Genomic DNA, 12,516 nt, shown 5'->3' on the forward strand with positions numbered 1-12,516 from the left:
AAGGTGCTAAGATGAATGTGTATTGTTTCTCTTTAGGGCTGGATTTGATACATGAAATAGTTAAATAGAGTACTGTACACAAGAAGGGAGGTAACATCCTCTTCTGCACACTAAACTGACTCTTCCATTTTGAGACATAGGAATCCATAGTTGATTGTTTTTTTCACAGCCAAGTATGTTGGATACCGAGTTAGAGTATCTGAATGAGAAGACTATGGCAATCACAACATTCAGGATGTCAGAACTAGCACTAAATTGGTATGGTGTAAGACAGTGCCCCAAAATTAAAGAACTAGTGTCTGTGATGGCTTGAATAAAGCGAGACTGCGGCAGACAGCTGAACTTATACAGCATATATCTGACTGATTGACAAAATGAGCACTGCTCTGTTGGGCAGGACATACTGGAACATTGGGAGTGCCAATTTTATGGCTCCAAGTTCCAACAGATTGATGCTGAAATATGTCACTGCTCAGGAGACCTACCTGCTGTAAAGATCACTTGGTGAAATGGACATACAACTGTGAAATTGTCCCTGATGAGCCAACAAGGCAATGACTTTCTCTGAACCCTTGCTGTTACACAGAATACAAACTACCAGTAGAGTACTGTTCACTCAGTCATGGGGTAGGAAGACATCAGCTTTTTCTCACCTTTTAGGTGAGTGTAGGAGTTTAAACATCGTGCAACAGCAGAAGATAGGGTCAAAGTACAAATAATAAGAACACAAAAATGCATCAAGGGCCTTTCAAGAATGGGATAGTCAAGAGTCCTTTATTAGACCCGACACGAGCCGTGTTTCGGCATCAAGCGCCTGCATCAGAGGTCAGTGAAATCACTGTATTTAAAATAATGAGATGTGAATCCATATAATCAGCAGACCGAGGCTGATGAAAATGATCACATCGACATAGAGCAAAAGTGCATCAATTTGAGGACACCAGTGTGCTATGACACACTTTTGCTCTCTGTCGATGTAATAATTTTCATCAGCCTTGGTCTGCTGATTATAAGGGTTCATAGCTCATTATTTTAAATACATTGATTTCACTGCCCCCTGATGCAGGTGCTTGATGCGAAAACATGAACTCTTTGACTATCCCATCCTTGAAAGGCTCTTGGTGCTTTTTGGAGTTTAATCATCTACATTTTAAAATGCATTTTTTGAGAACTACTCGTATCAAAGTACCGTCACAACAGGGGTCTACCTCTAGGTAGTGGTGGGATGCAAATGTGTGCACTCATGCTGCCACCTTACAAGTTACTTGAAAGGAAATTGACAAAATATAAGCTGTAGAGGTAGCCATTGCTCTGACCTGATGAACATGAACATCGTCCCTGCTCTCTGACAGCAAAAGTATATGCTTCAGAGATTCAGTTATCATGAGGCTGATATTTAGCCGTGGCATTCAGCATTTTGCTAACCACCACTGGCTTTATGCCCAGAAATTCAATGTCAGCCCACATCAGGATTCTGGCATTGAATTTCTGGGTTTACGGAGCCGGCGAAACCATAGCCGGTTAAGTGCAATACTCAGCACCTAACCAGCTATGATGAACTGAATAAAGATAGGACTGACTTTTATGTGGTCGTATTTATGCAGTTACCTTGGCTGGTTAGGTGCTGACTACTGGCAGTTAACAAGCCAAGTGCTGACTCCACTCTTGGAACACCCTTAAAATAGCTGGTTTTGCATTAGGCACTAACCAGATAATTTCAGTGGTATTAACCAGTTAAGTGCTGCTGAAAAAGAGGATCAGCCCCGAACAAGTGATTTAACTAGCCAGAAATCGTTTCTGGATAGTTAAATCGCTTTGAATATTAACCCCCATATGTTTATTCTCAGGCTTTCCCAGTTTACTTGGTTCACAGGAGACAATCTGTTATAAGAACATTCTAACTTTCTTTCTACTGTCCAAACGGAAAGTAAAGCTTTTGTTCAAGTTAGTTTATGCAACCTCTGCCCGTATGCAGTTCAGTAAAGAAGGTGGGTAGAATAATTTCCTCATTAAAAAAAATTTTTCAAAATAAGCTTCGACAAAAATTTTGGATGTGTATGAAAGAATATACTTTTGGGGAAGAATCTTGTGTGTAGAGGGATAGTGACTAGTACTTGGAGTCCACTAATCCTCCCCCTGAAGTGACTGCAATGCATAAAACCACCTTTTCTGACAGCGTTCTGAGAGAAGAGGAAGTCTCTGTGGGCGTGGGTAAGCGACCTCTACTTTGCTGGGAGATTTAGTTGATTTAATCTTGGGACAGAAGAGAATTTGTAGGTTTATTGTTAAAATTTGTTTTAATTTCTTGAAAAAAAAAATACATCAGTTATTTGCTTGTTAAAATCATCAAAAATTCTTAGCAGCTCTAAATTCTTTTCCTGGTTTAAATTTAATTGTCAGAGCCCTAGAGCAGTCAAAAATAAAGTAATAGGATAGTTTATCAGCTCTAACTACTGTTGCTCTAGCTTACGCTGTTACTGTCCTACAGGAGTCAAAAATAAGGTACTAAAATAAATGATCAGGTATAATATTTACTTCCCTTACTATATTTTTATAGTGCTTAACTGCTTTCAATAGAAAGTGCAGTTTTCTATTTTTACAAAGAGATGAGATAACTGTGGTACTGAACTGAATTAGGTGTTAACAAAGGTATTTGGTAGGAAGGTAGCACAGAGGGGCATAATCGAACGGGGGCGGCCATCTATAAGGGCGGCTATCTCTAATGACGGCCCCATCAAGCGGCGTACCAGACTGTATTATGGAAACAAGATGGCCGGCCATCTTTTGTTTCGATAATACAGTCGGGGCCGGCCAAATCTCAACATTTGGGCCGCCCTTAGAGATCGCCGGCGTTAGAGATGGCCGCCATTGGTTTTCGCCGATAATGGAAACTAATGGTTGCCATCTCAAACCCGGCCAAATCCAAGCCATTTCGTCGTGGGAGGAGGCAGCATTTGTAGTGCACTGGTCCTCCTCACATGCCAGGACACCAACCGGACACCCTAGGGGGCACTGCAGTGGACTTCACAAATTGATCCCAGGTGCATAGCTCCCTTACCTTGGGTGCTGAGCCCCCCAAAACCCACTACCTACAACTGTACAACACTACCATAGCCCTTAAAGGGTAACGGGGGGCACCTACATGGGGCTCACATTTACCACCACAAGTGTAACAGGTGGGGGGGGGGGGGGGGGATGGGCCTGGGTCTGCCTGCCTGAAGTGCACTGCAGTACCCACTGAAAACTGCTCTAGGGACCCGCATAGTGCCGTGATGGAGCTGGGTATGACATTTGAGGCTGGCATAGAGGCTGGCAAAAAAATGTGTTTTAATTTTTTTGGGGGGGTGGGAGGGGGTTGATGACCACTGGGGGAATAAGGGGAGGTGATCCCAGATTCCCTCCGGTGGTCATCTGGTCAGTTCGGGCACCTTTTCGAGGCTTGGTTGTGAACAAAAAGGGACCAAGTCGGCCAAATGCTCGTCAGGGCCGGCCTTCTTTTTTCCATTATCGGCCGAGGCCGGCCATCTCTTCCCGCCTTCGGTACACTGCCGACACACCCCATTGAACTTTGGCCGGCCCTGCGATGGAAAGCAGTTGAAGCCGGCCAAAATCGGCTTTCGACTATACCGATTTGGCAGGCATTAGAAGGCTGGCCATGTCCGATTTGTGTCAGAAGATGGCCGCCCTTCTCCTTCAAAACTAAGCAGGATAGTTGCAAAGGTCATTTGGACAAGGTAATTACTGTTTAATCATCAAAGGAGCCATTGGAAGCATTTCCACTAGAAGCAAAGACATAGATAGGAAAGATCCCAAGTACCTTCTTTTCTGATGGATCTCTGAGAGAAGAGGAAGCCTCTCCAGGTAAGTGAATTATTACTTTGCTGGGAGAGTTGGCGATTTAAGCTTGAGATAGAAGAAAATTTGTAGGTTTATTGTTAAAATCTGTTTTAACTTCATTAAAAACAAAACTATTAGCTTCTTAAAATTGTCTAAAATTCTCAGCAGTTCTAAATTTTGTAGTGGTTTAGATTTAACTGTCAGAGCCTTAGAGCAGTCAAACATAAGGTATTAGATAACTTATCAGCTCTAAATTGTGTTACCCTTGTTTAGTCTTCTTTCTCACTCCAGGCACATCTCTTCATTTATACACAATTATCCAAATTAAGTGGACAAAAGGGAAACTTAACACAACTTATTTGTAGTTCAATGAGAAGGAAATGGATTAGAAGCATAAAATATAACAAATCATCATAAGGCATTATGGGGCCCTTTTACTAAAGTGCATTAAGCGTTTAATGCACAGTTAACACCCATAAACAGGCTACTGTGAGACTGCATTAAGGGATTTCTGCAGTAGTTTGCCTGTTTTCAACCGTGTGTTACTGAATTATTCATACTTTTTCTGTCAAGGAGTATGGCAAGAGTGGAGAATGGATGTAGAAATGTTAGCCAACTAGTGCATTTCACCAATGGAGAGTTAATGCGGGAACACTTACTGCCTCCTAAATAGGAGGGGGTAATTGGTTTCATGTTAATTCTCAGCAGGTAAAACAGCAAAAGTAGAGGCTGACAAATGTGCAAACCAATAGGGAGATAATATCAAGAAGCAGTTTATTCAGAATATTCATATCAAGGACCTGACACGGTCCGTGTTTCGGTGCCAAAGCACCTGCCTCAGGGCTCACTAACAACTCTCTCTGAGAAGAAGCTGATTGTGTCACAAAGTGTTGCTTTCTTTGTTCTCTCTGTGGATTAACTTGTTTTTATAACCACGTATATACATAAAGGATTTATTCAAGCCAATCAGCTTCTTCTCAGAGAGAGTTGTTTGTGACCCCTGAGGCAGGCGCTTTGGCGCCGAAACACGGACCGTGTCGGGTCCTTGATATGAATATTCTGACTAAACTGCTTCTTGATATTCTCTCCCTATTGGTTTGCACATTTGTCAGCCTCTACTTTTGCTGTTTTGCTTTGGTTTTCCGTGGAGGTTCCTCCTGTTTTCTTGAATTTTCATCAGGTACCACGCACTAACGGAAACAGTAACACATGACCTCCAATAAAAAATAGTGGGAACGCCCTACTCATAATGCAGAATTGGTTTTGGGTTTGCTGTGTGTTAAGTTCTTGCATTAAAATGCATTAAGCTTAAAATTTCATGCTCTTCAGTAAAAATGGCTCCTATGTTAGTTTAGGTATCCCTGCTCCCTTAGAAAGTTTAAATACCTAAGCAATTCACCAATATTAAGATGCAACAGCCAGAAAAGGGTACTATCCAGTCTTTTGTAGCACAGACTGCTGCATGTATGATTATCTCCCAGATGGTGAGAGATTGCATGTGTGCACTTGGTGCAAAGGGCTCCTAGTTCTCAGAGAACAGAATCCAATCTCTTGAGGCTAAAGTAGCAGATTTGGAGGAGATACAGAGAGGAATGTTTAGGATGGCATGTAGGTTGCTGGGTGAGTGGTGGGTATGATGATCACTTGGTCACTTACCTGCCTGACGCAAAGGTGCTGTACCTCATGCATCACCTAGATAAAATTTTAGACAGAGCTGAGGTGTAGTACATATGGTTACCAACTACTTAAGAAAATATGGGAGGAAGGTTTTGGAAGCCAAATTTAGACTCTTAGGTAGAAAGTTGAAATCCAGAACTTCCAGGGTAGCTTTCTCAGAAATATTCCCTGACCTCAGAGGCAGCATGAGCTCCAAAGATGCAATGTATGGATGAGACAATGATGCAGTGAAAAGGGATTTAGATTTGTAGCAAACTAAACAACATTCTGGGGAAGGGGGAGCCTATTCCAAAAAGATGGGCTTCACCTTAATGGAGGTGAAACAAGGCTGCTAGTACTAAAGTTTTAAAAAAGGAGATAGAGCAGCTTTTAAACTAGGACCCAGGGAAAAACAGAGTCACTCAGGGGCGCATGGCTCAGAGTGAGGTATCTCTGCAGAATACTATTAAAATGGGGGAACGTATGGCATTCTAATAGAGAAGTTGAAACAAAGGCACAATAAGCCAGGTGAATTTAAGGGAAGATCAAACAAAGTAAATATTTCAAGTTATCCCTGTTAACTGATAGATTGTAGATGCAAACAAAACACACTTTGAAATGTCTCTATACAAATGCTAGAAGCCTAAAAAATAAGAAAAATAAGAAAAGAAAAGAAATGAAGAGGTATATTAGGCATCTCAGAGATGTAATAGAAGATAACCAATGGAAGACTGAGATACCAGGACACATTATATTACAATGATAGGGTGGATTAAATTGGAGGAAGAGTGGCACTATATATTAAAGAGGGAATTGGATCAAATAGGATAAAAATTCAGCAGGAATCAGATTGCAATGTGGAATCCTTATAGACAGCAATTCCACGTATGAAGGGAAAAAGAATATTGGTGGGGCTATATTATTGTCCACCTGGCCAGAACAGACGATGAAATGTAAGCAGAAATTAGGATAGCTAACAAATTTGGCGACACTATAATAATGGGCAATTTCAATTATACTGCTATTAACTAGATAAATGTCACATCAGGAAATGTTAGGGAGGGAAAGTTCCTAGATGAGATAACTGTACCAGAGAAAGGAAGTATCTCAAGAATCTAACAAACATCTGTTTCATGGAGCAGCTGGTTCAGTAACTGACAAGAAGGGGTGCTATTTTAGATCTAGTCCCTAGTAGAATGCAGGATTTGGTAGGAGAGATAATAGTATTGGGGCCACTTTGCAACACAGAGCATAAGAAAACCAAATCTTAAATAATAAAAAGGCTATCAAATGTGAAATAATAAGAAGAGGGAAGACACTAAAGAATCTACCATGTCAGCATTTAATTTTTGAAAGGACAGCTATGATAAAATGAGGGAACTGGTTTAAACAAAAGTTAAAAATTTAAATCAGGGATGGATGTTGTTTAAAAATACCATCTTAGAAGCCCAGATTAGATGTATACCACATAAGACGGAACAAAGATTGAACAACAGCCTGCATGGCTAAAAGGTAAGGTGAAAAAAGTTAGTGGAGCCAAAAGAACATTTAAAAAAAATGGAAAAGGGATCCAAATGAAGAAAACAGGAAACAGTAAAAGCACTAAGGAAAGCTACAAAGATTTGAAAAAAATCTTGCAACAGAGGTAAACACATTTTCAAGAACATTGGGAAGTAGAAACCCTGTACGGAAGTCAGTTGGATTGTTAATTATCATAGAGTAAAATGATCACTCAGGGAGGGCATGGCTATAGAAGAGAGACTAAATGAATTCTTGGCTTCTGTCTTTACAGAGGTGGATGTAAGAAGTTACAAAGAGAAAGAACAAAAGGAAGAGACGATCCAAACACCTCACAGATGTGTGGATAGCAGCAAAACAGTGTGGTAGAGAATACAAGGACTTTGAAAGTTAAAAGTTTCTAGGACCTTTAAAGTAGTCAAAGATTCTGCCAATCTAAGACCTGACACGGCTGTGTTTCAGTGTGTTAGCCTGCCTCAGGGGTCCGCAAACCCATAAACATGTAACACTAAGAATGCTGGTGGATTCAGGTCCTATAAGACAGTTACCCTGCCAGAAATGGTATTTAAGGAGGTGATAAGGAGAAACAAATAAATCTCCGAGAAACTAGGAGATGTAAGAAGCCAAATCAATAAGCTAAGGAGTAGAACATCATCAGGACGAGATTACTCCAGGGTGTATACAATGAAAGAACTAAAAAATGAAGCTGTAATCTTCAACCTATCATTACGACTCACAGTACCTGAAGTCTGGAAACTGGCCAATGTAATGCCAATTTTTAAAAAGGGATGCAGGGGTGACTCACGCATCTAGCTTCTACTACATGAGCGCACAACTATGGAATGGACTTCCGTACGCAGTGAAAACAATATATGACCACCTAAACTTCAGGAAATCACTGAAAACCCACCTCTTCAAAAAAGCTTATCCCACCGATCCAACATAAATCCCCACACCTAGCAACACAAGATAATCTATGATCGTACTGGACAATTTATTATCCTCGACCCCATGACGCCTGAAACACTTCTACCTGTGACCATAACACAACCTTGTATTTGTTATCAACCGTAATGGCAATCGCCATTACGATACTTTGTAAGCCACATTCAGCCTGCAAACAGGTGGGAAAATGTGGGGTATAAATGTAACAAATAAATAAATTCTGGACACTATAGACTGGTGAACTTGATGACAAACTATTACCAAGAATAAAATTACTGAATAGACAGACAAACATAGTTTAAATAGGAAAGAGTCAAAATGGATTTAGCCATAGGAAGTCTTGCCTCATCAATCTGCTACATTTTTTTTACATCATTAATAAACATACCTAAGATCTCTAATGGAGCAACAGGGATAGCAAATGGAATGGATGGGCAGACTGGATAGGCCATATGGTCTTTATCTGACTACATTTTTCTATGTTTCTAACATGTAGATCAAGAGGAGCTAGATGATTTAGGGTCTCATTGGAGATTCCTGAGGAAATTAAAAAGCCATGAGACAAAAGGCAATGTTCTGTTCTGGAATGGGAACTGGTTAAAGGATAGAAAGCAGAGAGTAAGGTTAATGGACAATTCTCTCAATGAAGGAAGGGGAAAGGGGATGGGATTTGATATACCGCCTTTATGTGGTTGCAATCAAATGGTTTACATATTATATACAGGTTCTCATTTTGTACCTGGGGCAATGGAAGGTTAAGTGACTTGCCTAGAGACACAAGGAGCTGTGCTAACCATTAGGCTAGTGCTGCAGGGTTCTGTACTGGAACTGGTGCTTTTCAACCTATTTATAAATAATATGGAAAATGGACATGACAAGTGAGGTAATCAAACTTTTAGATGACACAAATTTATTATTAATTTTTTCTCACAGTCCAAATTGCAGGGGGACCTTATGAAAGACTGGGCATCCAAACAGCAGATGAAATTTAATACAGACAAGTACAAAGTGATGCACATTGGGAAGAATAACCCAAATCATTGATTCTTAGTTCCATATTAGCAGTCACCACCCTGTAACAAGATCTAATTATCATAATGCCTCCACTGCTCCATGGTGCAACCACATCTTGAGTACTATGTGCAATTCTAGTCACTCCATCTCCACCCCCCTCCCCCCCCCCCAAAACAAACAAACAAAAACTAGCTGAAGTAGAAAAGGCACAGAGAAGGGTGACCAAAATGATCAAAGGGTTACAATGACTCATGAGAAAAGGCTAGGACTCTTCAGCTTGGAGAAGAGACAGCGGGGGGGGGGGGGGGGGGGGTTATGACATAACATCCTCAAGTGAAATGGAACAGGTAAATGCAAATCAATCGTTTATTCTTTCAAAAAGTAGAAAGACTAGGGGCTACGCCATGAAGTTACATAGTAATAGTTTCAAAACGAATAGGAAAAAAACATTGTTTTTAACTCAAAACATAATTAAGCTCCGGAGCTTATTGTCAGAGGATATGGTAAAAGCAGCTAGTGTAGATGAGTATAAAAAAAGGTTTTGGACAAATTCCTGGAGACAAAGTTTATAAACAGTTATTAAAGTAGACCTGGTGAAATCTACTGCTGATTCCTATATGTATTTTCTTTTTTTTTTTTTGGTGGGGGGGGGGGGGGGGGGAGTAGCATGGAATCTTGCTACTTTGGGGAATTATGTTGTAGCCTGGTTTGGCCACTGTTAGAAAAACACGATACTGAGCTAGAAGAACCTTTGGTCTGACCATGGCAATTCTTATGTTTTCATAGTTAAGTGCTTTATTGATACTATTGGTCTAATTGGTTCATGTACCCAGTGGTGTGCTGGAGCGGGCTCTCACGGGCTCGCGAGAGCTGTTTGTTAAGTTTTTAAGAATTTTGGGAGCCGGTTGTTAAGGTAGGCCTCTCCATGGCTATTCTTACAACTGACTCCCAAAATGTAGGTTTGGGCCACCTCCTGAGTTCTCTTTTACTTTGCTGGCAGTGATGCTGACCCCACCAGCCAAGTAAATAGACTGCTGCTGTTCCCTGCCCCTTGTTTCTGACTCTGAGCATCAGGCTGGGACTTTTCATGCAAGCGCAAGAAGGTTCCATCATGCTGCTCAGAGCCAGAAACAAGCAACAGAGAATTGTGGCAGTCCATTTATTGGCTGGTGGGGCTCGGCAAAGGTATGCCTAGCATGGCTGCACAAGGGAGGGGAGAGAGGCATGTATTCCCCCCTCCCCCCAAATTTCAGGGCTGGCTATGTCCGGAGAGAGAGCCCGTTGTTAAAAATTTACCAGCACACCCCTGCATGTACCAGTTCTGTGGTGAGGGCCACACGGTCTCACAATATGTTTGCAACAGCTTAAAATGTAATACGCCCTTCCTAAAACCAACAACCAATGGATAACTTAAACTAGCTTTTCTACCTCCCACAGTAGGTTAGTAGAGTACCGAGGTGAATTTATCCGTCTTTACAACTGCATTCAATAAGTGATATAAGCCATCAAATAAACAGGGCACTGCCCAAGTAAGACTGATAACCCCTTCTCTATATACAAAACTGTGACTTGTCTATTTTGGAATATAGGAAACCTTCACAGATTGATCTCTCACATCACGAGTACTCCATATGGTGTTCACACCATCCCGGTTGTCAGTGTTAGCAATGAAGTGATTGGGTGTAGGAGAGATTGGTGGTGATTGATGGCTAAACTGAACAAGTTTGGCCGTAGACAGCTGAAGTAGTAGTGGAAACCAGCTTGGACTAAGGAGTACCATTGTTCTATGGTCCTGCTTCAGAATCTCCAAAATTCTGGCTGTGTGCTCTATCAGCAGATAAGCACATGTAACATCCTGTCGTCAATGTTAAAAGGTGTCCAAGCTCTGCTGCATGCATTCTTTCCTAGAAGAATTTGTTATTGTATAATACGGTTGCTTGATTGAATGAACACTGCTCTGGTTTATTCAATATAGGCTGAGTACTTTTAGAAACCTGAAGTGTTTTTCGTGACCATAGTAGTTTAAAATAAAAAGAGAATTCTAACAAATCAAAAGAATTTAAAAGAAAAACAAAGGATTTTAGAAGATCAAAGGAGAAAAACTTGAGGGAACATTTAGAAACAGCTGTTGCCGAATGCTGCTATCTGTTCATACTTGTCCATGGAGATATACCCAATTACTTTTCACAGTTTAAGATGTATTCTGAAAGTTGTTTTTGCAGTATATAAGGTCTCAGTCTAATAAAAGGAGAACGTATTCCAACACATGAAAGGCAGGGACAAATCAAATTCGGGTATACATATAAAGTATCACATACCATGTAAAATGAGTTCATCTTGTTGGGGAGACTGGATGAACTTTTCATCTCAATTAAAAAATTGTGAAACGTCTCCATTCAACACTGCTAAGTCATTATCTATCAGGAAGCTATTTGGCCCACTACGTAACCTTAATTTAAGGATAAATGCCTTACATTCATATTTGAAAAGTACCTACCTAAAGCAGTTTAGATACCAGAAGCTCATATATAAATGTTAAATAAGTGCTTGCATAGAAATTTTTAGTCTCTTTCATAACATTTACATGAGGCTCAAAAGAATTTCCAGGTGCAAGGTTGAAATTATTATAATCTGCCTATTTTAAAATTAAGAAAATGGCCAGAGTCTTCTTATATGATCTCACCAAAACATAGCAATCTTTACAGGATTTATACCATCAATCAGCCATATCCTTTGTGAATGACCAATCTAAGACATTTTTATCAAATACACAAAATTATAGCATTTCTATTTTTAGAAACAGAAGAAGTTAGCATTATGACCTGATACATCCAGTCTGCCACTTGTGCTTTCAGCTGTGGGTCACAGATCCTACCAATACAATTTCCCCATCTTTTCTGCTACCCACTGACTTTCACTTGTGCCTATCCAAAGCATGCTTGGATTCTGTCAATGCTGTGGACCTAACATCTCCACATAAGGTGCTCCAGATATCTCAATGAATAATTATTTCTCATTTAAGTCTCCCACCCTTCAGCATTCAATGTCGACCCTTTTCCCTTGAGCACCTTATTGTATGAAAATGCTACCTTCTAGTAGCTTACTGAAGCCTGCTAGATATCTGCACGTGTGCATCATATCTCCTTTTCTTCTGGGGATTATATTTTTCCTTAGGTATGTATGGTTTGGAGCAGGGATGGGCAACTACAGTCCTCGATGGCAACAATCCAGCTGGATTTTCAAGATTTCTACAATGAATATGCATGACAGCACGTATTAATTCCATCGTATACAAATAGATCTCATGCATATTTATTGTAGAAATCTTAAAATCCAACTGAATTGTGGCCCTTGAGGACCATGGTTGCCCACCCCTGGTTTAGAGTATTATCACTGAATAATTTTGGTAGCTTATTTTTTTTAAATAACTCTACCTTATTATTTATTTATTTACAAGTAGGTCTCTAGAACACAATACAGCACTTAAGGTAGGATCTAACCAAAGACTCCTGGACAGGTAATATTGCTTTCTTCTTCCTACTGATG

At 40.4% G+C, this 12,516-nt stretch overlaps 1 protein-coding gene across 5 annotated transcripts in view; it reads right to left on the reverse strand.

Annotated features, from left to right (window-relative positions):
• The window catches only part of GTF2I (general transcription factor IIi), a 263,654-nt gene that overhangs the window by 119,927 nt on the left and 131,211 nt on the right, over positions 1 to 12,516 (reverse strand). The window lies entirely within an intron of this gene.

Source organism: Microcaecilia unicolor, chromosome 13 (genome assembly GCF_901765095.1).
Source record: "Microcaecilia unicolor chromosome 13, aMicUni1.1, whole genome shotgun sequence".
Classification (NCBI taxonomy): Eukaryota; Metazoa; Chordata; class Amphibia; order Gymnophiona; family Siphonopidae; genus Microcaecilia; species Microcaecilia unicolor.